We start from the raw sequence: 24,826 nt of genomic DNA, 5'->3' as shown, positions 1-24,826 counted from the left end.
TTCCACAGATGGGTGTTTCCTCATTTAATGTGACAGTCATTTCCTTGGGTCTTTTCCAAAGAGAAATTGACAGAAGCATGGGTGAGCCAGCATTCTCTCAATCACACAGACACCATGAAGCCAAAAAGATGATGAGGAATATCTATCAGCATATTGCCTGACACTGAGAGAACTGCTAGCAAAGAAAATAAAGGAGGGGGAACCTGGATGCCTCAGTTAGTTAGGCATCTGACTTCAGCTCAGGTCATGGTCTCAGGGTCCAGGGATCAAGCCCCACATCAGCCCCAGCTGCCTGCTCAGCATGAAGTCTGCTTGTCACTTTTCCTCTGCTCCCTGCCACACCCCCCATGCTCTCTTGTCTCCCTCTCAAGTGAATAAATAAAATCTTTTAAAAAAAGAAAGTAAAGGGACTTGGGTTTTCTTATAATAATAGTTTAGGTGACCCTAGACTTCATTTTCAAACTGCAAAATTTTAAAAGTGAAAAGGAGTTTATTAGTAATTAGCTCAAAACTATGTGTCATAACCAGGAATGTCCCAGTCAAACAAGGACAGATAGTTTCCTCAACAATGACACAGAAGTTATGCTCTGAGATGTGGTCAACACCAGCAAGAAAAAGGTTTCTTCAGCTCATAGATGCTGTTCACTGAGGATGAAGAAACATTTGATGCCCTTCCTTGGATGCTTAGTAATGACTCATCACACATTTCCTCTAAGAGTCAGTTGTACACATGAGGATTCTAACTGGCAGCTCCAAGAAACTCAACAAATCTCATCACAAAAAACATGATGAAAACCACATAATCATAATCATAGCCAAATTGCACAAAAATCTGTGATAAGAACTCTTTCTGAGAGCCAGACAAAGAAACTTTACCTGCCTAGGAACAAAGACCAGGTCTTAATGAAACAATACAAGTAAGAAGACAATGGAACATCTGTGAGGTTCTGGAAGAAAAAAACCCTTCCAATTTAGAATTCTATACTCAGTCAAAATAGTTTTCAAAAATGAAGGCAAAATAAAGACATTCTTAAATGTATAAGAGCTGAAAAACTTCATCACCAACAGACCTGGATTGTATAAAACTTTACAGCAAGTCCCTCAGAAAGAAAGAAAATTGTAGCACTGGGAACATGGTTATACAAAACAAGAGCACTAGAAAAGGTGCAAATATGTAGAAACAAATATGTAAGATTTAAGAAAATTATTTAAATATCTTTAAAAGGTAATGAGTATTTAAACAAAAATACGTGTGTAAAAAAATGTGTGAACACAATAGTATAAGACCAAAGATGGGGAAATGAAGTATATTATTATAATATTATTAAACTATACACAAAATGGCATAATATCACTTGACAGTGGATTGTGTTAAGTAGAAGGTGCATTCTATTAACCTGAAAGGAACAATTAAAATAACAAAACAAAAAATTTTAAGTAATAAGCAGAAAAAAGGAGTTAAAATTAGAATCAGAAAAATAGTTAATTCCAAAGAAGGCAGAGAAATATTGAAAACAATCAAAAATTTGTGACTACAAAACAAACAATGTATGATCAACTGAATAGACACAGGAAAGTCATCTGAAAATTCCAATATCCATCCCTGATTGAAAAAAATAATAAAAATAAAAAAACCCAAAAAATAAAACTCTCAGCATACCAGGTATACAAGGGAACTTCTTCAACCTGAGAAAAAACAAGCAAACAAATAAACTACAGTTAACATCTCACATAATGGTAAAATAATGAGTTTCCACAAAGACCAAGAAAAAAAACAAGGATGTCTCCTGTCACCATATTGAATCAATATTCAATATGAATTGATTCAAATTGAATCACCATTATACTAATGTATCCAACCAATTCATCAAGGCAAGACAATAAGGACATCCAGTATGGAAAGGAAGAAATAAAACTGTATTCACAGATGATATGATTATCTTTGTAAAAAAACCTCTTGGAATTTTTTTTTAAATTTATGGAAGTAATAAGTGAGTTTAACAAGGCTGCAGGATAATGAATATATGGAAACCAATTGTATTTCTATATGGTAGTAATAATTGATCAAAAATTTAAAAAAACAATGTCATTTCCAATATTAGATAACATGAAACACTTAGGGATAAATGTACCAACAAATATACAAGTCCTGAAAACTCTAAAACAGTGTTGAGAGAAGTTAAAGAAGACTGAAATTAATGGAGAGATATTGCTTGATCATGAGTTAAAAGATGTTAAGATATTGTGAAGATGTTAATTCTCCCCATTTGATGTATAGGTCAACTATCCATTCAATCTAAAAAAAGAAAGAGAAAAAAAATCCCAGCAGGCAGTTTTGTAGAAGTGAAGAAGTCAATTCTAAAATTCATATGGAAATGAAAAAGACTTAAAACAGCCACAACAATTTTGAAAAAGAGGAACCAAAGTAGGAGACCAAACACTGCCCAATTTGAAGATTTATAAAGCTGCAGAAAACAAGGCAATATGGTATGGGTTTAAATATAGACAAACTGATCAGTGAAACAGTGTCGAGGGTCCAGATACAAACCCACACATTTATGGTAGGTTTTCAAAAGGATACAAACACAATTCAAATTATCTTCTCAACAGATGGTGCTGGAACAAATGACTATCCATACACAAACAAATAAATTTCAATGTATATCTTACACCACATACAAAAATGAACTCAAATGTATACTCTAGAACTATAAATTTTTTTCAGGAAAGAACACTGGAGAGGCATTTTTTAGATCTTGGTTTAGGCAAAGATATTAGATAAAACACCAAAAGCAGATGCCCCCCCCTACAAAAATCAGTAAATTGGACTCTATCAAAATTAAAAACCTTTATCTATAGTAGCCAAATTGTGGAAATAGCCCAAATGTCCATCAGCTGATATATGAATAGTGATGTGCTGTACACACACACACACACACACACACACACACATATATATATATATACACACACACACACACAATGGAATATTACTCAGCTATAACATAGAATGAAATCTTGCCATTTGCAACAACATGGATGGAGCTAGAGAGTATTATGTTAAACAAAATGAGTCAGGAAAAGGCAAATGCCATACGATTTCACTCATTTGTGGAGTTTAAGAAACAAAATAAATGAATCACAGGGGTAAAAAAAAAGGAGAGGAAATCCAGGAAACAGACTCTTAACTCTAGAAAACACACTGATGGTTACCAGAGGGGAGGTGGGTGGGGGGGATGGTGGAAATAGGTGATGGGGATTAATTAAGGAGGGCACTTGCTGTGATGAGCACTGGGTGTTGTATTGAAGTGTTGAATCACTAAATTATACATGTGGAACTAATATTACACTGTATGTTAACTAATTAGAATTTAAATAAAAACTTGAAAAAATTAAAAACTTCAAAAGTCACTTTTAGGAGAATTAAGTCATAGACTGGGGGAAATATTTATAAATCATTTATCTGATAAATCACTACTTGTATCCAAAATTTGTAAGTAACACTCAAAATTTAATAATGGATAAATAATCAAAAATTTTAAATGGAAAAAATATTTTAACAGACTATTATGAAATAATCAGCATCTAAAGAGTGGATATTAGAAAACAGAGAAGAAGGCCTGATTTTTAGCTTGGTGATTGGTGATAAAGTGAAGTAATATTCATTCAAGTATTTGCTGGATTCAGTAGGCTTCCTTCAGGTAGCACTTCAGGTGATTGCTCTGAAACTTCTTATACATGCATCATTTGTTCTTTCTTACATACCCACCAACTCCTCAGTTTTAATAAAAATTAAATTTATTTCCCTCTCATACCACCAGAGTGCTGGACAAATGTCATCTTGCTACCCAAAATGATTTTTTATAAGGAGCTAGGAGTTTTATGCTTTTTTTCCAAATTGCCATCCTAAATTTCTATTTTCAAATCAACAGAAATATATTAAGGCCTATTAGGTATAATCTCTCATGCTAAGTATCATTAGGCAAACAAACAAGTAAATATAAAAAGCAAGACATTTGTCTTCAAAGTGTATGAGATGTTGCTGGAGGTAAAGAGTACAAGTTTTAAATAAGAAAATAAATAGAATGTAAACTTAAAATAACTTCATTACAAATGGAAGAGGTACTTCTCATTAGGCAGTGCCTGGTTAAGTGTCCAGTGAACATTCCAGACAATAGTCATGAGAAATTTGAGGTTCATTTTAATCTAGGCTAGTTGGGGAAGCTTTTCTTAAAAGAAGTAGGACTGAAATTTGGGCTTGAAGGGTTGTATAACATGCACCAAATGTTTGGCTAGACCTAGGAAACACACAATTGCTTTTAATAAATTGTTGGGCTGATGTTCTCTGTTCAGAGAGTCAATATGTTCAGGGAATGCACTCTGCCAGTAAAAAGTCAGTCCCTTTCGATGCTGCTGCTGACATCGCTGCCAGCAGATTGCCCTTCTCTCTGGCCAAACACACCGGGTGATTGAGGTCTGAAGGGCTCCTTCAGAAATAGCCCACTTGTCAGGACTGGGATGTGTTTGTGGAAGTACATGTTGAAGCACCTGTGCCCACCCATGTCTGGACATAGCTATTAGTCCTTCGTTTTCTGAAGGGGTAAACTTGTTCACAGATGTTACTGGAGGGAAAGAAAATGCTCAGTGTTTATGCAGCAAATCTGCTCTGAAGAAACCATTATGTTCAACTGAGGAAATGCCATAGTTATTTTGGTATTCCTTTAATTTTGGAAGCCTGTATTATTTGCAGGGCTGACCAAAAGACTTTTTACAAAATCCACAAATAAACATGAAATTCCTGTTTAATATGGTGGATGTTATTGGTCTTTGAAAAACAAAAGAACAGTCACTCTTGAGCCCAACCAAAAAGCTAAAGGCCTTTCTGCTATTGACAACCCGGAAATCTTATGAACACCTACCTCAAAAAGTAGGATCTGCAGGAAGGCCTTTTCTATTTTGAATGCTTCTGAAACTGGTAACAAGGAGCAGACAGAGAGAACATAAAGCTAAGAGGAAGTTTCCAAATCAATCTCTTATCGTCAGTCAATAAATTTTTCCCCCTCAAAAAAATGATCTCTAGCTCTTTTTAACCTAAGCGTTTCCTGAGCTAGATAAATAGAGAATGCATTTGGGTTTTCTATCCATCTTAATGCCTAATAAAGTATTTATTATCTTTCAGAAAATAAAGGCAAAGGAATGGTAATGTATACTTTTTTTCATAGATGTGTAACCTCTGTCTCGATTAATCAAAATAATCCGGAATCCGGGGATCCCTGGGTGACTCAGCGGTTTAGCGCCTGCCTTTGGCCCAGGGCATGATCCTGGAGTCCTAGGATGAGTCCCACATCAGGCTCCTTGCATGGAGCCTGCTTCTCCCTCTGCCTTTGTCTCTGCCTCTCTCTCTCTGTGCCTCTCATGAATAAATAAATAAAATCTTAAAAAATGATAATAATAATCCAGAATCAGTTAGGATCACCTATGATAGTTCATGCAAACCCCTCTCTGGAGATTCTTACTTGGGGGCAAGTTGGAGATTACCAGGGGATTATCACTAATCTTACCTCTGACTCTGATGAGAGATCTGATTATCTCTGATCTTAAAATCCTACTTCTATTGAATTCTTAATTTCCTCTCATCACAGGTGCGTTATATGACACTGACTTTTGCCTAAATACTACTGACCCAAGGCAGTGTGTAGAGAATTTCTCAAAGATTTGGAACACGCATAAGGGTGGAATCGGATGGAGCACTTCACAGTGAATGGTAGGTGTCTGTGTTTCTAAAAATACTCCAGACATTTCTATAACCAGTAGGCCCTCTTTCCTAAAGTAAGGCCCTAACTTCCTTTCTACAGTGCAGCTTTCACTTCTACTCTTCAGATCTCAAAACCCATTCTTTAAAGTTTTACTGGCCCCCAGTCCAAGATTTCTCTCAAGTAGTTCCTCTTTCAAACTGGCCCCAGACCAGCGCTATCTAACAGAACTTTCTGTGATGAGAAATTTCTATAATCTGAGCCAGGTAATATGGTAGCCACATGTGGCTATTGAGTACTTGAAATGAATTAAATGTCACATTTAATTTTAATTAATTTATGTTTATATTCACTTGCTATATGTGGCTAGTGGTTCTTGTATTGTATAGCACAGCTCCAGATCATTCAACATTGACCAAGAGGATACTTTTTCTGAACTGGATAGATTTATTAAAATATATTTCTCAACACAGATATTTAAAAACAGCAATAACTTAAAAAAAAACCAAGAGTATAAAAAAACAGGGATTTTTTTTCTACTTGCTAAGTATCTAGTATAGTATGTGTCCATATGCGTGAAATTTAGCCATAAAAATATTGGAGTAAAATGGGAAAATATACAACTCCCAATTTAGTCTTTAATATGTCCTAGCCTCGCTCTTTCAAGTACATCTTTTTGAATATATGCTTATACATTTATTTAATGCCATTGTCCAAATATAAATGAGCAAGTCATGATTCTCTGTTGAAGTACTCGATAAATAACTTCTTAAGGTAGCCAAACAATTTAAAATATCTAAGCCATGGTTTTAAAATACATAATTTGTGTTTCTAATTTTTAGAATATACTCAAGTTACACATATATATTTTTTCTCTTGTCAGGCATCTAAGGGGGGGTTGGCATTCCATATAATGGGAGCATGTGCATGTTTTTTGGCTTAATATTCTTCCTTCTCAAAAACTGAATATGCCTCTGCTAACGTGCTGTTCTGCATCTAATTGTTATTTCTTTTGGTGTAAGGAATGAGTTTTGAAGCCCTGAAGTTCTTTTAAAGGAAGTATTACTTATCCCAGGAGTGTAGATTTTGTTTCACAATATATATTTGCTTTCCACATTCCTTCCTTTAAAATGTTTATTACAAATGTTAATCTCAAACAGATGGGTTTTGTTTTTGTGATTGACCGTGCATTTAATAGAAGCTGTGAACCCTTCACAAAAAGACTTTTGCTTTTGAGCCAAGGCCTGGCATGGTAATTCCTTTATGAAACACTGCCTGGTTTAGTTATTTGCTTGTTCTACCTTTACATCTCTTCTGCGTTTTTGGCACTCAATAATTCAGGTGTTTCATGTGAAAATTTAGCGTTTCTGGTTAGCAAGATCAGAGAAGACCTACACCTGCCCTAGCATTTCCTACTGTGACTCAAACTGCCACCTTCCAGTTGTGCTTTCCTCTTGGCTTGGGAAGTAATGCAACTGCCTTCATTTAGTTGGATAAAATGAGTTCTGCAAAAGAAACCTTTGTTATTAGATGAGTAATTTATTTTCTATTAGTTTATTACATGAAGTAAAATGTCTACTTTTATCCAGTCAATAGCAGTTTCCAGTCTTAGAACAGTAAGTTTTAAACTTTCAACTATAACAGTTACTCAGACTCTTGTTACCCAGAATACATAATTGGCATGTGAAGTCACAATATCTTTGTTACATACTTTAATTGTAAAAGTAACATAAGCCCATGAATTTACATTGCAGGCTCAAGAAGAAAATAACCCAGGGTCAACCATTCTAATGTGATCATTCTTTTTATTTTTTTTCACATGCATGTTTTCGTATAGTTAAAATAATGATGTCTGTACAGTTTAGTGTCTTACTTTGTAATTAGTTATGGCATGTTTTGTATATGGTTTTTCTATGTTGTGATAGTCTCCTCAGCCATCTTTTTTTTTTAAACACCATTTCAATTGGCTACATATTATTCCATTCAGGTGCCACACTATAATTTATTTAAATAATCCCCTAATGCTGAGCATTTGGAATACATCTGATATTTAAGTCTGATAAACAAGATGCCTAGGAGCATCTTTGTGTTTATTGAGTTTTACATATTTTGTTTAACCTAACTGTGGAATTATTTATTTATTTATAGATAATGTATCACTCTGCCCAGATCCATGTCTGAGAGAATAAATCTATCCATATCTATTATTACTTTACTGAGATAGTTAAATTTTGTTTTTTTGTTTTGTTTTGTTTTTTATAATTTTTTTTAATTTTTTTTTTATTTATTTATGATAGTCACAGAGAGAGAGAGAGAGAGGCAGAGACACAGGCAGAGGGAGAAGCAGGCTCCATGCACCGGGAGCCTGACGTGGGATTCGATCCCGGGTCTCCAGGATTGCGCCCTGGGCCAAAGGCAGGCGCCAAACCGCTGCGCCACCCAGGGATCCCCGAGATAGTTAAATTTTGAAACCCTAACACCAGGCAAGGGTACAACCAGTTAGTATATGGAGAAGAGACAATTTCTACAATGTTAAGTATATTAATTAATTTATTCAAAGTATCCTTTTGAAAGCGAAGTCAAATACTGCTCCTGGCATACTAAGAAGGCAGCAATTACCATTCCTGTCTTGATGAAGCTTTCTTCAGTAGAGGTGTACAGACCAGGATACAGAGTGGTCAGTACTTTGAATGGGGAAATGGATGTCCTACAGACATACATACATAGGGCTCAACCCTTACTCCCAGAGTTGTAGGACTTCCTAGAAAACATAGCATTTAAATAAATCCTAAAGAAAAAAGAAATAGCAAAAACATAAGATGGTAGGGAAAGAAGGTAAGTATACTTTAGGCAGAGCTAATGACATGTTGAAAGACCACAAAGCAAAGAAGCACGTGTGCACCCAAAAAGAGAAGAAAGTAGTGTGCCTGGAGAGGGGATTATGTGTAAGAATATTTGAACATTTCTTTTGCATTTTGCTTAGCATTCATCAACAGTTGGATTTAATCCTTTATTTATCTGTGGAGTTGATAATCTAAGCTTTCTTTCCTGAAAAGTATGCCTGTCCTAATACAAGGCAATGATTTAGAAGTCATTTAAACTGCATCTTTGCCAGCATTGGATGGTATCAGTTAGGTTATTGTAACAGCAGAAGAATTTAAAAAGGTATTGTTTATGTTTATAGTGATCATTTCAAAGTTTATGGAGTGATTTGAGAGAAACCCCCCGGGGAAGTTCTATTAAAAGAGATCTCCCATCATTCTTTTCCCCAAGACTGAAATTCTTCTTGTTTCTTTCTCTTTTGGCTTAAAATATTTGAAAGTGCTTGTTAATTTGTAAATTTATTAGTGGAAAGGATTGCACATTCTATTCCTTTAGCTGTGAACACTTTGTAATAATTTTTTCAAAGAGTGGTGTCCTTAAAGAATGGATCACAGTAGAGTTAAATTCTGATTGTGAATTTTGAGACTAAAACCATACCTTATAAGAGTTTCTTTTTGGAATGTGAAAACTCAGGTGTGGGTATTAGACTTCTGGAAGCCTTAAGAAGCAGGGGTGGAGAGTGGAAAGAAAACATTAGCCGTGGAATGCCTGGGTGGCTCAATTGGTTCAGTGCCTGACTCTTAATCTCAGCTCAGGTCTTGACCTCAGGGTCATGAATTCATGTCCCACACTGGGCTCCACACTGGATGTGGTGCCTACTTTAAAATAGAAGAGGATATTAGCCACAAAAGATGATGAAATAGTTCCAAATCATACTCTGTACAAATTTTCCTAATCCCAGCCCTGTGCACATTAGCCATTCTAGAGGAAAGTAGAAAATACCTTTGAAATATAACTTCTTTTAAACATTAATGTGAGACCTTATTTGATACATAGCTCATTTGTCAGTATAATGTAGACCAACAGAATCATGGTTTCCTTTATGCTCTTTGGCTACTAGGCTATGTATTAGGAGACACACCCTATATCTTAGAGTCATGGAGAGTTGCACTAGGTGGGGACAGTAGTGGTTAATGTATTTGCTGGCACCAAAATGAGGTGGAGTGATTCATTTTCAATTTGGTTATAGCAATCATCATGACTAATATTTCCAGTTCTATCATATGACATTTGTAATCTACTCTTTAAGTACTGTGGCAGTCATTTGACTGTTTATATGTGTTCTGATTCTCTTCCTCGGGGTATGTTGCAGTTATTTCACTCCCAGCTTCCTTAAGATTATGACTTACTTTGGCCAATGAAATGGGAAGGAAAACGATCTATGTCTCTTTCAGACAGAAGCCTTAACCAGTGGAAGATGGGATCAAATGGGCTTGAACCACACAGATTTAGTAGCCATTGGGAAGTGTGGAATTGTGAGGACTACTGAATGAAGAATAAAATCTCATAAGAGTCAAAGCAAGAATTAAAATGGACAGTTACACATCAGGATTTTTTCTGACCATGCTCCACTTGTTAGGTGGAAAAGCCAGCATCTGTCAAATTCTTCCAAAGTAGTCCTAAAAGTTGTCAGGAAACTCTTGCCATGTTTTGCAGCCAAATCTTTTGACTTCAATGTGCCATCTGTGATCTCTTTTGATCCAAATCACTATGGCAATGACAATGAACAAAGAAGTAACTCTTTCGACAGTGCACATCAGAAGTTTTCCTGCCACCATACTGCAATCACTAAATCAGAATGTGATGCCATATGCCCAGGAGAGTGGCACCTAAACCAAAGCTCTGACTGTTACGGTTATTGCAAATGCCCCCTCTCATTGTTATGGAAGCTTCTAGTATGGATATAGAAATGCCATGAACTCCCCCAAAACCTTGCTCAGATTAGTTTTTATTCGTTTTTTCATTGTAGTCCTCTTAGTACAAATATGAGGTCATAGTAGCTAGACCAGAGTAATAGACAGGGGACTATGCTGCAAATTATCCTTACCTCTGTCCTAGCACTGAGTACTCTAATAAACCAGGCATCTAAAAGGACAATAATTGGGGCTATTTTTTTTTAAATCATTGTTGTGGAAAGACAATCACAAACCCTCTGAGCCAATTAACCAATGCATCTGACAAAGACTGTGTGTCTCTCAAATGCATTCTTCACTTCTCTTTTTTGTAGCAAAATTTGAGTTTTACCTGGTGCATGGTCCTTAAAGTCCTACATGGCTTTTAATAGGAGGGACATCTCTTCCATTTCCTCTTTTCCCTTTACATCTGGTTGGATTAGAGATGTAATGGTGGGAACTTGAGCAGCCACCTCAGACAATGAAGCAGAGAAGCTCCATGATGATGCAGCAACAAGATATAAGAAGCTTGAGTCCTTGACACTGTGAAAATGCTTCTCTGTCTTGAAATGTTTTCACTCAGACTATTAAATGAGACATAAATACATTTCTATCTAAGTAAGACTATTTTTCTCTTTTCTTTCTTTTTCTCTTTCTTTCTTTCTTTCTTTCTTTCTTTCTTTCTTTCTTTCTTTCTTTCTTCCTTTCTTTTTACAGCAAATAAGTTTTGTAGCCTAACTACTATAATGAGAAAATCAAGACAGTGCAAAGAAAGCTACCAAAGATTTGGAGAGAACTGGAAATATCAGAGTTCTTTAGGGGTAAAAGAAGGTAAGGTAAAGCTTTACTAAGGTAAAGCAAGAAATTGAAAATGCATTGTTGGCAAAGTTACACCACGCCATGTTTGTTAAGTAATAGGAGAAGCAAGTGTGCCCCGCCCCCCAAATACACATTAGTTAACTCTTAATTCTGCAACCCACATCCTCAGTATGGAGCATCAAAGTATGCCTTTGAGTGTCAATGAATTTCAACAGTTAACTTCACTTTCTGAGCCCAACCATGGGAAATAACTGATTCTCTCATTCCTCAGAAACGTTTCATTAGAAGAATAAGACAGTAAAAGAAACACTTCAGCATCTTTCGTATCTCTACATTCCCCCATTCCCTACCTCAGTGCCAGAGGCTAAAAACCAACTTGCTATAATCTTCAGACTAAATTTTCATTCTGGCAACACATAAGTGAATTTCTTTCCTTCTAGAAGACTTATAGCCTAAATTCCAGTACCTCAGGCCCTGTGACTCTCAGCAGGCCCCAGGCTATAAAAAATGGGATCTATCTCTGGGCTGATTGATTAAAATGCAGTTCTGAATGGATCACCTTATTTTATATAATAACTGTTTGGTTGCAGTTAACAAAAAACATGACAAATGGTGACTTAAGCCATCTTAATATTTATTATTCCAGTAAAATAAGAAGTCTAGGAGTAGGAGGTTTCAAAGTGACTCAACTTCAGTGGCATTATGACATTATCTTTTTTTTAAACTATTTTATTTATTTATTCATGAGAGACAGAGACAAAGATAGAGAGACAGAGAGAAGCAGAGACACAGGCAGAGGGAGAAGCAGGCTCCATGCAGGGAGCCCAATGTGGGACTTGATCCCAGGACTCCAGGATCATGCCCTGGGCTGAAGGCAGGCGCTAAACTGCTAAGCCACCCAGGGGTCCCACATTATGACATTATCAAACACCTAGATGCTTTCCATTCTTCTCCTTTGCTATTCTCAGCATTGGCTTCCATTCCTCTTCAGTACAAGATGGCTGACATAGTCCCATACTCACATCCCTCTCCAATCCTATTTGAAAGCTGGAAGCTGCAGGAAGTACAGGAAGCAGCTTTTTCCTTGTACACTTCTGGCAAAATCAAGGAAGAAAATCCTTGCTGGAAGCCCTCTAATACCTTGCTACTCAAATTGTGGTTCTCAGGTCACAGCATCTTCACTCACCTGGGAACTAATTAAAATGCAATGTCCCAAGGCCCATCCTGATTACTAATTCAGATTCTGTAGATTAACAAGATCAGGTGATTCGTATATACTGTTAAATTTAAGAAGAACTGCTCTAATAAACTTTTTTCTTGTGTCTTTTTTAGCCAGACCTTAATGACATGGCTATCCCCAGGTGGAAGGGAGAAAGGGAAAGTAATTTTTTTTTTTAAGAAATAGGAAAGAGCAAATGAGGTAAGGAATCTCTTTCAGTAGGATAACTCCTGGGATCTGTCATGATGTTTCTCCAGGGACTGGGTGGTATAGAACACCATGCTCCCGGCAGTTCATTACTACTCACTGTGGCTCTCTGCATTCATGTAGCCTATGAAACCTGCCCACAGCATGAAGCACTGGCCCAACAGCAGTATTTTTAACAGCAGGTTGAGACTTTACCCATGTGATTTTGGAAGGTTTCTTGTTTTTATGATCTTGAGGTTTTAAGAGTGCTTTGTAACCCAGGAGAATTCAAAGGAAAAACATTAAAGCTAGCATAATTGGAGGGAAGGTGAAAATTGTAAAAGAGAACATTTTTTTTCAGTTGTTTTAAAATATTTTTTACTAGGGCAGCTAATGAAATCTATTTTCACCTACATCTTTCTCTGCTTTGCATTGGTTTTCTGGCCTTACCAAAAATTTACTAGGAAGTAAATTTCTAATAGGAAGTAACTGGCTTTGAGGATTTTGGTCTAATTTTAAAAACAAAAATTGTACTGTTTTAAGGTTTAGCCATTGCATTGATAAGCTAAGGCTTCTTCAGTATTTTATAAAGTAAAATTCTAAAAAGCTTTTCAATAATAGAAAGTTATATGACACAAGGATAAAATGGGATATAGAAAAAATCAGAAAATAAAGGAACAATGTGGGGGGCACTTCTCAATCTTGGGGCAAGGACCTTGAAGATGCCAATTTTAGGCAATTTCAGTTTGACTTCCTGGTGATGATGTGATGATTTACATATGGTAGCATAAACATAACAGATGTCTCTTTTTGTCTCACCATACCTCTGTACATTTATTTAAAACCTCCTAAATCAGTGCTCTTTTCCACTGGTGACTTAAAGGGCATTTTGAGAATGGGCTTGGGCTACCTTCCAATCTCTTCCCAACCAAATCTTTACTTATTTAATTCAATGTAAAATGTATGCTCCTAATGAACTTACTTTTCTGTTGTCTTACCTTTTGATACAATAGAGCATATTGAGCGTTACTCCAGAGAAAAATAAATCTTTGCAGGGAAAAACCAGAGTAAATTCCAATATAGAAAGCTGTTTGATATGTTGACAAATTGAACACCAATAAAAAATAAATTTATTTAAAAAAAAAAAAAAAAAAAAAAGAAAGCTGTTTGACTTCAGAAATGCTGCAAATACACGCTAAAACAAAAGTGTCCCTAAAACAAAAGTGCAAATGAATCAGTGGTCCTATGCAAGCAAGCTAGCAAGCAAAGAGCTGGAGGACGTGTCACACCTTACAACATTTGGCATGTTTTAAGTGCACATAATTCTCATCGAATTGGCTGGGAGGCCCCTACAGAGATCTGCTGGCAGACCATGGTGCCCACTAAAACAACTGTGACTTTCAATAAAAATTCATACCATGGGTGCCAAAGCAAACTTGTGAAAATTGTCCACTTTTAGGCAACCCGGACAAAAGCCTTAGGAGGGCTGAAGTCACTATTTAAAAGGGTCTCCATAAGAGCCAAGAGAAATGTATCCCTGATTTATTTGAATACAGATTCTTGTAAATGGTAAAGCTGTAGTGAGCCAAATTTGCATTTCATACCTGGAACCTGGATTTGGCTCAACCTGATCTGGCTAGTGAAAACAATGAGGTTCCTTTTGGTCCTCATTTTTGGAGACGCTAAGTGGAGATGTCAAGTAGATGGTGTAACTGGATCTTAAATTTAGCAATTTGGTGATGAATTGGGGATTTGGGGGAGTACTGTTTTTATTCTTTCAGATCAACTGTGTTCATTGAACTGGAAGGAAAATAATATTTTCAACAAAGCAAGAAAGCAAGTTCAATTACGAAACTGGAAGCCTTAAGAAAATATTTTTTTTTCCTTTTTGGTATTTGAGTTCCAGATTCTCGTCAAATGTGAGTTGTGTCCAGTCTGCTTAGTGGTAAATCAGAATGTCACCACTTGACCTTGGCAAAGTTACCTGGTAATGAGGATGAAAGGTGTATGGAACAATTTGTGTCTATCTGAGTCACTGAGTTTTCCTTCAACAGCACAAATGTGTCATCTGTTTTGTCATGGCTCATCTTGAGCAATAGAAGCTGCTGTGGTCATAGAGAGGAATGGGAAGGGCACCCGCCTTCGGATCCTGAGGCAGTATTCACACGTAGGTATATAACTGTCAATGCATAGGCTTTCTGGAAGGAAGCACAAGAAATTGATAGTACAGGTTGCTACTGGGATAGGTCCTGGAGTGGGTACCTGGTGAGTCAGAGGTGGGAAAAGAATTTACTCTTTCATGTGTGCTCTTTTGTCATCTCTCATATATATAGATGCATCTCCCATTCAAGAAAGCATATATATATTGCATACACATGTGTGTGAATGTATACATGCATATATATATATATTGTTCATTGAAAAAAAATCAATGTATCAAAAGACTGAGCAAACAAAAACCATATTCTTTTTGGCTCTATATTAAAATTAATGGATAATTTTCTCCCTCTGAACCTTAAATGACTCTTCTAAAATGAAGTGGGATAAATCTAGACTACAGAAAAGGCTAACATTTATTTTTTTTTTAAGGCTAACATTTATTAAAGCAGGGACTCCCCAGTTTTAGAAAGTAAATGTACTCATTTTGAGTCTGATATTGGAGATACTGTATTGTTAACAATATGAACCCCAAGCAGTATCTTACTAGCCAAAAAGTTCAAAATTCAGTGGTCATGTTTGAGCAGCTGCTCTGTCTGTGAAGAAGCATTAGGGAAGAGGCAGAGACTTGCCAGGAGTGGAAGCTATGGGGGACAATGGGGCAGAGTGGCTAAAGGTTCATAGGGCATAACGAACACAGCACATTCAAAGGTAAAACTTGGTCATGACCATGTTCACCTGACTGGGACCATCACCTCTCAAGAGCCTCTGCCAGTCTGTGCTTTATCTAGGAGTGAATTTTGGTATGGCTGTCCTTGACCAGCCCAGGTAAACTTGTCTCAATATTTTCCTGTAACTGGGCTCTGGCCTCATACCTTAGTGTATGCACTTCCCCACACTTCACACAGCTCACAGCTCCTAGCTGTATTCCTGTCCACTCTGATTCCATTACAGCTTTCATAAGAGAAGACTCATCTCACTTTTCTGTCTTTGCACTTTCTCGAACTGGCTTTTACATTACAGAAGTGATTTTACACTTAGTCACACACAACTGAATGTCTGCCACCTAGCTGCTTGGGGTAGGTGATGTGGACAAGAGTATAGGCTTTGAAGTCAGTCAGGCAGGGCTGACTGGTATGCATTTCCAAGGTATCCTCACTTGTTGGCTGCAGAAATATGACTAAGCTACTTAGACTTTCTGTGCCTGCTGCTTCATTTATAATGTAATCCCTTAGTTATGCACCATGAGTCTGAAAAAGAGCCTGTTGACACTGCCTATTCTGGAAAGAAAGCATTCTCATCTGAATGCACAGAGAGTCTAGAGCACAAGGCTCAACCCTGGCACTATGACAGTTCAAGCCAGGTAATTCTTTCCTGTGAAGGGCTATGTTGTGCGTTATAGAATGTTTGGCTGCATCCCTGACTTCTACGTATTAGATGTCAGTAGCACTCCCATTACCCCATATGTGACAACCCAGAATAACTCTAGACATTGCCAAATGTCCCTGGAGTGAAGGGAGGAATCATTACCATTTAAGAAGTACTGATTCAGAGGATGATTTTCCTATCCATTTTTAATTTGGTTCATATAGTCAGACTGGAGTTGTTATCTGGACAATGTTTTCTTTTCCTGGTGTCCCTCACCATGTATTCTGCTAGGGCAATGGGGACATGGTCCACCATGCTCTGAAAGTTTACAACTTCATCTTGAGGCGTTATCTGCCTCTACCATGAGCCTGTACAAGGCAAACAAACTTGGTCTTGCTGATATTGATCAATTCTTTGGAAAAGCTTTCGTGAGTTACACTCTACCTAAGTTTCTGTCTAAGCAAAGATCTATAGGAAATCAGGGAGTGAAGATAGACAGAAAACTCCATCCTATCATTGCAGAGAGACAACTCAGTAGCATATTGCCTGGCACAAGACATGATATACAACAAGAGTGACCTCCTTTCTTTCTTTCTAGGTCTCAGAATACAGCATTCCTTATGGCCATCTAACCAGCTGCCATGTCTGTCCCCACTAATCTAGGAACTATGGGTCATGACTTAGGCTTTGCACTATTTACTTCTTGACTGGATTGTATTTATATTCATCAACTCTTAAAGTTAGTCTGGGGTATGTATATTTTTTTAGCCAATAGGGTGGTTAAAAGGACAGATATTCTAATGGTGGGAGGGTGACCATGTTAACTACATCAAAGTCACCAAGAGTGATAGAAAGTGGAAAAACCCTTCAATGAGTTGATTGGTATGCCATTGGTGATATTCTAAGAAGATGCTTCAGACAGAAATCAGCTGATAGGCCAAGAGGAGGTAAAAACTGAAGGAAGCCGTAAGAAGAGAGACAGTGACTTGGACCACTTTTGATCAGGAAAAGGGTAGAACCACTAATTCTTGTCTTTTAAGACAGAGGACATTGGAGACTTCCTGAAGTCTACAGGGAAGAAGCCCGTAGAAGAGAAGAAATTAAAGGTGCTAGAGAGAAGGGATTAACATAGGGAAGCCAACTACCAGAGAAGAAACATGCCTCCATCTGAAACCTACAGAAAAAATGAGAATAAGAGGGAATTCCCTTACAACTTACTGTTTTCAATTAAGAGTTTGAAATGCCCTTCATAAAATGCACATGGAAAGGTAAAATATTAGACTGTTATCAGCCATGAACACTCTAATTTAAACCAGCTTTAGAAATCTGTGGGCAATAAACTGGTGATTAAGTATTTATTAAATATTTATTGTTCACATGCCATAAGGCATTGGACTTCTGCCAGTTGTCTGAAAAGAGAAGCAAAATCATTTCAAAATGTTTATGTTATATAAAGTAGAAAACTTTAAGGATTAATCTGGTCTTAGCATCTTGTAACTTTTAATTATCTTCAACCAAGCTAGTCACATTATCTTTTTTTAAAAGAAAGATGTGTACCCAGCTTAGTGGGTAAATATTTGTAGGTACCTACTATGTACAAGTTCTGTGTTTGGCTGCGTTTATAGAGTGCCAAAAAAGAGAAAGAGAAGCAAGATGGAGAGCTGTGCCAGTACACTCTGGAGAGCCAGAACTTGTGAAGAGTTATCCAGATTCACAACAGATATTTAAGACCTAGAATCACGGGCCTTGGAAAAAGGAGGATTTACACACAGTATATCACAAAATATTTTATTATCAGTGGAGCATCTAAATATATTACTGAAAAAACATCCCCCATCCACAGGAAAGGAGATCAAAAGAAAGAAATGCTTTTCTCTGCCCTGACAATGTTTTTCACTATGCCAAGGATAAAGCAAGAGCGTCCTTTAACATTTTTTTTTATTGGAGTCTGAGTTTGAAATTTGTGGCACATAAACAAATAACTTAATGTCCTCTGCCTCATCAATTTAAAAAAATCAGGCCAATTATGTATTTTTCCTGAAGACAGTTGGCTGGACTAGAGGCTATCTTAAAGCCCACTTCAGCTCCAAGAGTTCTGGTTCTATGGTAAACCACTCAAGTGCATAGAAAATATCATACACTTACTGGCCTTCACAAACAAATCCATTTTTCTCTTGAACACAGTTGTAGGACAATTTGCTGTGCTTTTTGTTTTGGCAGTTTAGGAAGGTTTCCATGGTTTCTGTGTCCCCTTGGTCATCTTTTCTGTGTATCAACTTGACCATAGATTATCTGAGGCCAACATTGTCAGCTCTTTGGATGTATGTCCCTCAGGCATGCATTCCATGGAGGCAGTACAAATTGGTTTGGGGGTGACATAATTTTAGATAATACATTGGTTTATGATTCACCAGGGGCCACTGTGCATAAACAGATATAAAGTTTATCTGTGGTATTGAAATTTCCTGGCTGGGAGTGATTAGAAAATATACATATTTAAAGTGATCTGAAGAGAGAGCAATGATGAAAAAAAAGAAAAAGGTTGAGGAACACTGTCCTGGGGCAAGGAGTCCTTTAAGATGTGTTGGGCAAGAGTCCTGTGCCTCAAATATACTTTATTTTTTTAAGTTTTGAAAGTCTACATGTAAAGCATTTCCTCTGCCTTTTCCAATCTACCACAGGACATTTTCTGCAAATGCTTAAATGCAGCATATAAAACTCTTTCCTTGTGACAAAAGGCATATCTTGGAAAACGAGTCTCTCTTTTGAGATCAGACTGTTCTGTGTGGCAATCTGGCAGTGAGGTCTTGCAGGAGTCCACGAAAGGGGTGTCCTTGAACACCAGAAAGACACATATTTCAGTCTCAGACTTGCTTTTGGTTAGCCTGGCAACCAGGGGCAATCGCTCGAAGCCTCTAAACCCATTTCCTCATCTGTCAAACAAGGATACTCATGCTTCACCTTGCAGGGTTGTTGGAGGTTTTGAGATAACCAGCACTTGCTGTTTCTGAGTCAGGCAGAAGGCAAAGTAAACAATAACTGGGTAGAAAAGAACAAGACGCCCAGTGAACCTATTTTGCCAAACTTCACAAACATCCTGTTTGAGTTCCTGCCGTTGCCATTAAAAAAAAAAAAAATCTTGCAAGCAGAATCGAGCCCCTGCCCAGTTTAAAGAATGAAGTATTCAAAAGTATTATAAGTAGCTTTCAGAATGAGACTTGGATTTTGCATCAGTGAAGGGACATAAAGACCATTGGAGAATCCGGCAAGGAGCTGTATTTCTCCTGCGCCATAATAATCACCATGATTTATTCCTTTAATGAAAAAGTCGGGGGCTTGTGCAGGCACAACAGCTGTGATTTTATGAAGGGAACATATGCCAGAATTCCCGGTGATGGGGTTGTTGCCACAAGGGGTCAGATCCCGATTATTGGTGGAGCCTGGCATCATCCCACAAAGACACAAAGATGATTGGACAGCAAAGAGCTTGAAATGACTCTCACTTGTTTGTGCTGAGAAGAGCTCATGCAACACCAAACCAGACTCTGTTTAAGTAATGACTTTGGTGTCTTTGATCTGAGGTTGAGCTCAGTGTCTGGAGAGGGAAAAGAATATAGAACACAGTTACCTTGAACCTTAAACTGGTCGCCGGTTGTCCACTCAAGACATGTGAGCACTTTAGCTGTTGCCACGAATCAAGGGCTCTTCTACTCAGTGTTAAATATAGGGATGGGTAAATATTTTAGATTCATCGGCCTCCAAGTATTCTTCAGATGTTTTAGGTTCAAGCAAACAGAATACATCGTGCTGAGCACATTCTCCCTTGATTTTTTTTTTAAGGACCGTGTGTGATTTATAGAAAATGGAATCCATATGTTTCTGTTTCATTTACACTTAAGTCATCAAAAAGTTGTGTTGTAAGAGTTATTTGATGTCCAAGATGGCTTGTGAGCTAGATCTTCTTTGTTGTTTAATTATAAACTGCTTAAAAGTGTTGATCCCTTTAAGAGGCAGAGAAAGAGACAGAGCAGGACAGAGAGGACCTAGGAAGATTCTTGTCTTTTAAGACAGAGGATACCAGAGACTTTCTGAAGAGAGACATAAGAAGGCCTGTTTGGCCAAGATGAAATAGATTTGAACACCAGGAAGTTCACTTTAAGTTGAAACTACAGACCCATGAATTTCAAATGAGCCCAGAATTTGCAAGAAAACAAAGGCTCCTCTGCAGTCAGTTTTCAGAAGCAGCTCTGATAAATGCAAAAAAGCAGCTGGCAAGTCAGCAACTCCTCCAAGGAGGAGAGTGCTGTGAATGAGTTCTTAGCTGCCCACTTAGCATGTGCCCACTGCTGGAGGAGCTATTGTTTTCAGGCCTCTCGAGAGCAGTCTTTCCAGTTCAGATAAAGCACTCTTTGCCCAAGCATGGCAGTATCTGCTCTCCATGTTTTCCTGGGACTATCCTGCCCTAGGCCTGAGTTTCCTATCTGTTCTTCTGCCATCTGGCCCAAATGGTGGGTCGCTGAATGTAATACTGTGGGTGCATTTGGGATGGTGTTTATTTATTGGGCAATATCTTTAGAGAAATATCTCAGTTAGCTCACAGTAGGGCCAAGAAAACATGGAGTTTGGGCAAAGTACAAAATAGGTTAACTAGGGACCCACAAATTAGTAAAAAGCCCAATGTAAAACGAAGTTTTCTGGATCCCACTCCTAGAGTAGCTCTTAGGCATGCTTCATCATTTATCTGTTTATCTGGCATTTTATAAAAGGTTTCAGAAGAAACACATCCAAACTGGAACTGCTTTAGGTGATAATATAACTGAAATACCATTAAATCTCTCTATATAAATAATCATCGTTAGAGCATTATAAAATGTTAGGATGTGAAATTTCATTATCTGGCAGGATCTTTAGACAAAAATTCAATAGAATTCAGTCCTGTGAATGACCTATATATCCCAAATCAGTTATCTGGGGATAAGAGATAGGGTTGTAGAATCTCAGAGGTTAGGGCTTTTCCCCCTCCCCCAACTCCTAATCTTCAGAAACATTTAGTAGAATGTTTTCAACATCATCATCCAGTAGCCACTACTGTTAACATCTTGGTGTATGCGCTTTGAGTTAAAGCACATGCATGTACCTACACACGTACACATACTCAGAGTTTGATGAGATTGTAGCATTTATTCTGTTTGGGAGCTTCTCTTTCCAAAGATATACTGTGGACTTTCCCCAAGTTAATGAAATGTTTCACCTCACAAGCCTTAGTGCATGCAGAGTATTCATCACAGGAATGTACCACAATTAGCTTAATGTCTCAGAGTATTTTTAAATATGGGACTTAAAAGAATAAGTCTTTCAGATGCATTTTCAAATGTTGATCTTAGTTCTTAAAGTTGTTTGCTGTAACTTAGGAAACATTGGAAAATAAACTACCTGTAATGTCCACATCTTAGATGTGCTTCTACATCTACCCTTTGAGAACCATGGAGAATCTCCATCTGTTGCCCTAAGAGGCCAAGCTTCCTCACTATAGATGATGCTTTCTAAAGACCTAAGAAAAGATCAGTAAGACAGTAAATTGTTTCTTTTTCTTCCTTAGAAGAAGAAAAAGCTGGTTCCACTCCCATTTCCACCCTGAGAAGAGTCTTGTGACTTAAATTCATGCATGTCTCCTTTTTTGGTGCTCAGTCCATTGGCAAAGTTCCCAGAGTCAACTTAAAAGAAAGCTGAAACTCATACCTATTTGACTGTTGGTTTCTGAGTTCCTTCACCCCTTGTTTTGGATTTTTCCAATCCGTTACCAGAGAACTCTGTCCTTTCCCTTTTGTTGACAGGTTGCCAGGATACCTCTAGGCGACAAAGGCTGTGGTTCCTCTTCCCAGCAGCCACATGTACTGTAAGAACTCCTGCAGGAGGCATGTGAATCCTGGAGCTCCCAGACCAATCTTCTGCTCCTGTTTCCACCAGCCCCCTCCCTGAGGGGCTCAGCAGGCCATTAGAAAAGCTGAAGCCAAAAGGTGACAACAGATGTTATCAGGTGAGACTCTCTCAGAAGCCATGCTTCTCCTTTGTTGTCTAATCAATTAGTCTCCTACCTTACCTTTCAACTAATAATAGGTTCTTATTTTATCTTGATCTTGATTTCCTCCATCACTTCTATCTCACTAGTACGTCATAAATACTTTCTCACTATAGAAAAGGACTCCAAAATAAAATAATGACTCATTAAGTAAAAACCCTCAAGTACTACTAAACAAAATAAGCAGTAGCATTTTATTTTATGGGATGATGCTGGCAATAGTGTGAACCATGGATTCAGTGTTTTAGGGGCTAAAAGAGAACCAAATTCCTTTTGAAGGGATTTTATTTATTTGTTTTAGAGAGAGAGAGAGAGTGAGCAGAGAGAGGGGCAGAGGTTGAGGAAGAGAGAGAGAATCTCAAGCAGACTCTACACTAAGCACGGAGCTGACTCAGGGCTACATCTCTTGACCCTGAGAATATGACCTGAGCAGAAACCAAGAGTCAGACACTCAACCAACTGAGCTACCCAGGCACCCCAAGAATAATATTATTTAAATGTATAATTATTTAAAAATAATTGTCTTCAAAGAAAGGTAAAGTATATCTTACATTAATCTAGGATTATACGTTTATTAACCAACTTATCCTTGAAAGATAAAAGGTTGATAAAGACTATAGTTACTCAATTGACTTGACCTCTTTTTTTCATTAATGGAGATAAAATGTACATGTGGAAATGTAACTGACCTTAAGTTCTTAAATTCAAGTTCCTAAAACCAGTGAGTTTGACAGATCTATATAACCGTGTAAGCCATCACCTTAATCAAGACATAGGATATTTCTATCATCCAGAAAGCTTCCTCATATCCTTTCCAGTCTATCATCCTTCTGAGAGCAACCACTGTTCTGATTTTTATCACTAGAGAATAATTTGTGAACTTCATAGGAATAGACTCACATAGTATATATTCTTGTATCTGACTTGGGCTCAGCAGGATGTTTTTGGATTATTCCATATTACCATGTATGTTACTAGTTCAATTCTTTTGTTAGACGAGTGTTATTGCATTATGGGATTATTCCACATTTGTTTCTCTTCTCCTACTCATTGGTATTTGGCTTGTTTCCAATTTGGGTCTCTTACAATTAAGGCTGCTGTAAACCACTTTTTTACAAGTCTTTCGGTAAACATATGTTTTCATGTATCTTAGGTTCAGACCTGGCATTGAAATCGATGGTATATATAGGTTTAACAATATACTGGGTATGAAATAATATGTCACTGTGGTTGCATTTCCCTGAGTAATGAAGTTGAGCATTTTTATAGGAGTTGGTTGGAGATTGGTATCTTGCTTTTATTAAGTATCTGTTTATATTTTTTGTTTATTTTGGATGCTTCTTTTCTTGTTTATATCATCTTCACTGATATATAATTCATATCCAGTAAAGTGCACACATTTTAAGTGCTTGGTTTGATGAGTTTTGATAAATGATTACAAATGATTACTGATGTTATCAATATAAGAACATGTCAATTAGCCTTTATAGGACATTCTCTACCCACCCAGCCACCCACAAGCAAGATCTACTTTCTGTAGATCTACTTGCAGACTAGCTTTTCCTGTTCTGGGGTTTCATAGATAGAATAATTCAGCATATACTCTTCATATATGATTTTTTTAATTCAACAAAATATTTTTAATGGGATCTATATCACTATATCAGAAACTGGTTCATTTTTATTGTGGGGTAATATTCTATCCCATGAATTTGCTTACTCATTTACCTGTTGATGTGCCCTTGTGTTGTTTCTTAAAATTTTCACTATTAAGAATAAAAGCTGCCATAAATATTTGTAGATATCTTTTGTGGACATATGTTTTCATTTCTCCTGGGTAATTATTTAATGATAGAATGCCTAGGTAGATGTAGGTTTAACGTTGTGAGAGTCTGCCAAACTGTTCTCCAGAGTGTTTATATATTTCACACTCTCACCAGGCATGTGTGAGTGTTCCAGTTTTCCACATCCTCACTAACACTTGATATTAGCAACCTTTCTAATTTTAGCCATCCTAGTGTGTGTGGTATCTCTGGCTCTAGTTTGCATTTTGCTGATGACTAACAGCTAATGATGTTGAATTTTATTTCATGAACTTACTCCATGACTATACTTTTTTGACTATACTTTTTCTGTTGTACATAATCTATTCAAAGTTTTTGCCTTTTTAAAAAATTAGGTTGTTTGAATTATGACTAAACATATATGGTATAAATCCTTTTCAGATATATGTCTTATAAACATTTTTTTCCAATCTATGGCTTAGCTTTTAATTTTCTTGAGGGTGGTTTTTATTTTTACATTTTTAAAAAGATTTAATTCATTTATTATTTGAGCGAAAGAGAGAGAAGAAGCAAAGGGAGAGGGACAAACAGACACTGCACCAAGCACCAAACCTGATGGTAGGACTCGATGCCAGGCCTCTGAGATCATGACCTGAGCCAAAATCAAGAGTCGAATGCTTTACTGA

General features: G+C 37.2%; 1 protein-coding gene across 3 annotated transcripts in view; it reads left to right on the top strand.

Moving 5' to 3' along the window:
• Window positions 1–14,972: 14,972 nt before the first annotated feature.
• The window catches only part of LOC112910215 (zinc finger protein 475), a 68,371-nt gene continuing 58,517 nt past the window's right edge, over window positions 14,973–24,826 (top strand). For all 3 annotated transcript variants that reach the window (XM_072728747.1, XM_072728746.1, XM_025986452.2), the window contains exons 1-2: window positions 14,973–17,027; window positions 22,112–22,314. The gene's annotated coding sequence lies outside the window, so the exon portion shown is untranslated. The remainder of the gene's footprint in view (window positions 17,028–22,111; window positions 22,315–24,826) is intronic.

Source organism: Vulpes vulpes, chromosome 12, assembly GCF_048418805.1.
Source record: "Vulpes vulpes isolate BD-2025 chromosome 12, VulVul3, whole genome shotgun sequence".
In the NCBI taxonomy this organism is placed as follows: Eukaryota; Metazoa; Chordata; class Mammalia; order Carnivora; family Canidae; genus Vulpes; species Vulpes vulpes.
This window is presented reverse-complemented; position numbering and strand designations above follow the sequence as displayed.